This window comes from Muscardinus avellanarius (assembly GCF_963383645.1).
Source record: "Muscardinus avellanarius genome assembly, chromosome: 22".
In the NCBI taxonomy this organism is placed as follows: domain Eukaryota; kingdom Metazoa; phylum Chordata; class Mammalia; order Rodentia; family Gliridae; genus Muscardinus; species Muscardinus avellanarius.
The window spans coordinates 9908608-9914419 of NC_137808.1; positions in this window are offsets into that span (position 1 = coordinate 9908608).

Genomic DNA, 5812 nt, shown 5'->3' on the forward strand with positions numbered 1-5812 from the left:
GCTGTGTGCGTTGTGACCCGGGCCCACTTGGTGGAACGCCGTATGTGGTAAGGACATTCGACCTCTGAGCGACACCCCAGCTTATCCTATTGTTTTATTTTGAAACAGGGTCTCCCTATATATTTCTGCGAGTCTTGCCGAGTTGCAGAGGCTGGCCTCGAGCCTGCCATCTTCCTTTCTCAGCCTCCCAAGTAGAGGGATTAAGTAGGTGAGCCACCATGCCGGCCAAACTGCATGGAACTTTAAACCGGGATGCGTTACCAGAACCAAAAGGCACAGTGGGGATCCACGGCAGGAGATTACGAGAAATCCCAAAGTTTTGCAAACTAATCACACTTAAATATACTTTAACTTGAAAAAGGAAGAAACTAAGAACTCACGCAATGTAGTCCCCGGTGGGGGGAAAAAATAAAGGGCAAAGAACCTTTTGCATCGATCAACGTTTTCACTAAACACACAGCACCCCATTTTCAAGTCAGAAGAGCAGTGCGGACCAGTCTTACCTTGTTGCGGCCGGAGGCTGGAATAAAAATGATCAGCTTAGAGACGCAACGTCCCCGCCAGTCTGGACATCAAACGCCACGCGTGGTATAAAACCCCACATAACGAGAACAGAGGAGTTTTCGATCTGACCTTAAAAATAACTCAGCAAATCACGAGATGAAATGAGATCAAACGAAGGGGCATGCAGCACCTTGAAGCCAGATGTGCACGGGTCCCCGGCTGCAGAGGGCACAGATGGTATAAAATGGGGGTGCGGGAACGGGGTGGGGGCCAACGGAGCCAGAACATAAGGCGAACTATCAGCCTGGCTCGAAAGACACAGGTAAGACCGCCCCAAAGAAGGAATGGGCTTCAGGCCGCTGATGAGATTTTAAATGTAGGACAGAAGGTGCTGGCTGTCTCAGGCTGAACGTGCACGTTTTTTTAAATTTGAAATGCCTTTGCATAATAATTCGCAGAAAACTAAATCCCCCACGGGGATACATGCAAAGTTATATTGACATGTTGTAGACAAACAGTAAGAAAATAATGTTAATTTTTTTTTAAATGTACAATGGTTGAAAGCCATTTACTTAAGGACTAAGAAAGCTGGGGAGAATTTCACATACACTTCCTACCGTTTTCCAATACAAAGCCTGTAAATTTATTAAAATGTTCAAAGTCCTTTAATCATCCCCATTTATGTATGTGTGTGTTCCCAGGGATTGACCCTAGGGGCGTTCTGCCTCTGAGCTACACCACTGCCCTTATTTCATTTTTTATTTTGGAACAGGGTCTTGCTACATTGCTGAGGGTATCACTAAGTTGCTGAGGCCGACTCCAAGCCTGTGATGCTCCTTTCTCAGCCTTCCAGGTACTGAAATTATAGGCATATGCCACCACGCCCAGCATGCCCCATTTTTATATAATAAAAAGTACTAAAACTCAATATTTTACCTGCTCAAGATTTTATTAAAAGTGCTTCCTTCTATGTAAAAGGACAATACGTGCCATCAGTTTTCTATAGAAAACCCAGAAACACTCATTTTTACTTCCTGCTCGTTTCTGTATGCCCCGTTTAATAAGTCCCAAGGAAACACTCATTCCAAAATAAATGTTCCCCCCAAAAAAATTCCTTGGTATTAGAAGTTAAAGTTAGGAATCCTGCATCTTGTTAGACAAGTCAATAAGCTTCGCAGGCAGCAAATTAAACAAACACACGCAACACAGGTTCCGTTCCGACCTCGTGATTTTTGACAGACAGGGGAGAGGAGAATATCCAAAGGTCATTTTATTGGATATTTTAATTAAGGCACACTCGACACAGACACGTACATACAGTGAGACTCTGAGTTTCAGTAGCAGTGATGGACAGGAGGAACACTGACTCCACCATGACTTCTGGCTAGCATCCGCGTGGCTTTGGGGAACGCTTATCTGGTTTTTCTGACACGTGCGCGAGCTGAAGAGTCCCTCCAGCTTAGTAACAGCTTTGCCGAGCTACATTTCGAAAGTGACAATTAATTTGAGGGGAAATTCATTCCCAGGCTCCTGTGATCGTCATCTGAGCCGTTTTGCGTTCTTTTACACGCGGTTTTATAGCTTTGTAAAACGCACTGGGTCTTGTTCAATGCTACTGAGCCCCAGATGCCGTAAGACATTATAGGAAAGTAGTTACTGAGCATATGGAGTCACTGTTTTTTTTTTTTTTTTTTCTGAACATTAATTTCTTTTTCTCTTAACAGGCTTAAAGTGGTATTTACGAAAGGGGAAAGCTTCACGGTAAGAACTCCGGGAGCTGGGCTCCTTCGGATTCGCTGGGGTCCTAGCCGGCAGGTCCCTGTTTACGAGCCTCCGTACTTGAGTCTTAGCGATCGCGGGGTTTTCTGTGACTTTTACGGGATTGGTGGAGTTACGTGTCCGGATCGGATCTGATCTGGTGTTTGGGGGGCTGGGGCCAGGGGAACTTTCCTCACCTGTCCAAGGCAGAGGTGGGATGAAACGGGTTCTTAGAGCAGGGTCTGAGGTCGCTGGGGTGCTGGGTAAAGACCCCTGGGTCTCAGTGGAGGTGGAGAGGTCCAGCCCGGTGACTCCTGGGCTCGCCTGGGGGCAGAAGCCCTGCCCATCTCATAGGTCCCTTCCCCCTCAGGTTCCTACCTCCCTACCTTCCTTCCATCCATCCTTCCTTCCTCCCTCTCTTCCTTCTTTCCTTTCAACAAGGTTTCACCAAGTGGCTGAGGCCGGCCTTGAGCCTGTGATCCTCCCGTCTCAGCCTCTCGGGTACTAGGTTACTGGTGTGCACCACCGCGCCTGGCTTGCTCCGTGAATTTAGTACCACGCTTATATTAAATGTTCACAGTCACTGTAAAAACCCTAACGTTGTTCCAGAATCGCGGGGAAGCTAGGGAGGAGGAGGGGATCTTAATGTGGATTAAGCTCATTCCTAACCGTGGGGCTCAGCTTTCCTGGTATAAGCAGGCGAACATGGTAGGACAATCGGGGTAACAGGCGGGGAAACACAGATTCGTTTCCATTACATCTCTGGGCTCTGTGCCACGGACCCCAGGAATTACAAGATGGGAAGTGAGGTGTTTGGGCTCCCGGGTGGCTCCTGTAAAGACCCAGCCGAGAGGAGCCAGATCCTGCCAGCACGGGGCAGCACCCTGACCTAGGTCACAGGGCCCAGGGGATGGTCCCTCCCATCTCAAAAGAGCATTCACATCTTTAATCTAAGAAGGTAATGAGAGGTTTTCAAACTGATTAAATCATCTTAGTTCAGATCAAGTCTAAATAGTCAATTAAAACAATTTCCAAGCCAAATCTGACAAAATCCACTCTTAGAGTGACTTAGATGATGGGTTCTTAATACCAGGCAAAATAAACCCCTTCTCACAGCTGGGATTCCTCCGAAAGGTCAGATAGTTGTAGAAGTTCACTGGGACAAAAATTAAAAAAAAAAAAAAAAAAAAAAGACGACTTCGTGTGCTTTTTACAAAGACCATTAACAATAGAAATTTAAAAGCATGACCATGAGCCTAACGTTCCTATTTCTTTTATTTCATTTTGGCTACACACGCCCAGAAGTCAAACATGGCACCACAGCGGCTTTAAGTAAAGTTCAAAAATGAAAATTCCCCCAAACTCCATTTACTTCAGGAAATATAGATGGCAATATTATATGGAAGTCAACTGTATCCTTTCTTCTAATTTTTTAGAAAAATACTTATCACATAAAAAAGAATTTCAATTGATATCCAGAATAATTTTTTTTAAATCTTGAATAATTTTAAAACCAGCTAAATGTGTAGAAAAATATACATCATTTAGAGAAACGATTTGTAGGCTTCTGTTAAATGGATCTAATATTCTTAGACTGCAGTTTGAAACTGCTAAAACAAACAAACAAACAAACAAACAAAAGTTTAGAAAAAAGCTTTTTTTTTTTTTTTTTTTTTGTACTGCAGGCTGACCCAAGGGGCATTCGACCTCAGAGCTATACCTACAGCCCTTTTTTTTATTTCTTCAATTTGAAACAGGGTCTGGCTTAGTTCCTTGGGGGCCTCACTAAGTTGCTGAGGCTGTCCTCAAACCTGCAATCCTCCTGTCTCGGACTCCCAAGTACACTGACTGGGATGGCAGGTGTGCACCACTAGGCCTGGCAGAGAAAAAGCATTTGTAAAAACTCTTGACTTTACTATGGCTGGTGTGATTAGTGAAGGTCCGGCTCTGGTAGCCAGTCTTGGGAGTCCTTTAATGTGTTCGCATGGAGGACTCTATCAAGGACCACGGGTGCGAGGACCACAGGTGCGAGGCGGAGAGGTGAACAGCTCCCTCAGCGGGATTAAAGGTCCTGGGTGTCACGCAGTTCTGAGTGCACCACCCTTTAGAGATGCGTTGCCATGACTATGAGAACAAGCTGGCACCTCCCGAGGGTTTCTCTGCAGGAGGCCGGCCACTTCCTTCTCCTAAAACCAGTATTTCTTTGGTAGCAAAGCCTGGAGATATCAGCGGTTCCCTGGGTTAAGATAAAAAGATGCCCTCCAGCTCAGCTCCACCAGAGCTCCAATGCACGCTGGAAATGCGATTTAGCTTCCTGCTCCTATAAAAAGACGGTGGGACGCAGTAGCCCACGCTGGAGAGCTATGCATGACTAGGAATTGCATGTGCTTTGAGCAGGAGAGGGGCTTCTGGAACACAAATGTCAGAATTGATTTGGAAAGCCCTGAGTAGGTAATCACACCTAACACCTAAGTAGAAGCTGAATTCAAACAATTAGAAAATACTGCCCTTTTTTTTTTTTTTTTGGTTGCTCTGGGGATTGAACCAGAGGCATTCTAACTTTGGGGTGCACCTCCAGCCCTATTTTATTTGGAAACAGGGTGTCATAAAATTGCTGAGAGCCTAGCTGAGTTGCTAAGGCTGGCCTGGAAGGTGCGATCCTCCTGTCTCATCCTCCCCACTACTGCGGTTACAGGCGTGGGCCACCACACCTGGCTTCACCTCCTCTTAAAATCCAAACTAACATGCTTCCTACCGGGAAAAAAAAAAAACCCTCACTGCTGCTCTAGGCCGTGCATTGCTTGAAAAAGCCAAATTGAAATTTTAGTTAGAAATATTTGCACACAGGGTCCAAAGACCTAGAGTTTGATTTCTATCCTGATAACAAAAGTATAATTATAGTTTTCATGTTAGGTAAACCAACTATTATCTTCCTTTGGCTGCTAAAAAAAGAAACAGTTTTAAGAAGGGAAATAAAAGGTGTGTGTGTGTGTGTGTGTGTGTGTGTGTGTGTGTGTGTGTTGTCCTCAGTGTGAAAGGAGCTGATGTATGGTTTTTCTTTTCCCTGGGACAGGAAAAAAAAAAAAAAGGCCAGCTCACGGCACATAGGAATGTCACAACAAATAGCGAGAGGACAGGTTCTGCGGAGCTGTGTTGGGCAGGCTGGTGTGATTATACAGTCTCTAGCTAGGCACAGCAGAGTATTCAAAGAGAAACCCCGCTCTTGTGTCTCAATGAAAGGCGGTTGGAGAAAACAACAATTAGCCCAAATAAGGGATTTGAAAGGGCAAAAAAGACCCAAGTACAAAGAAACCTAAAAAAAAATTTTCTTTTCTTTTTTTTTAAAGAAGAAGGCAAGTCATAGGAAGGTAGAACCCACGCCATTGGCCATCGCCCCCACCCCCCCACAGGGCGCCCGGGACAGAACCCTGCTCTAAGCGGACCGGCTCCGGCTCCGGCTTCGGCAAGTTTCCTCTTCACTCTCCCTGCTGTTAAGACCGTTTCCAAAACCAACCAGCAAAGGGCAAAGAGTTCTTTACAGAGAGCGCAA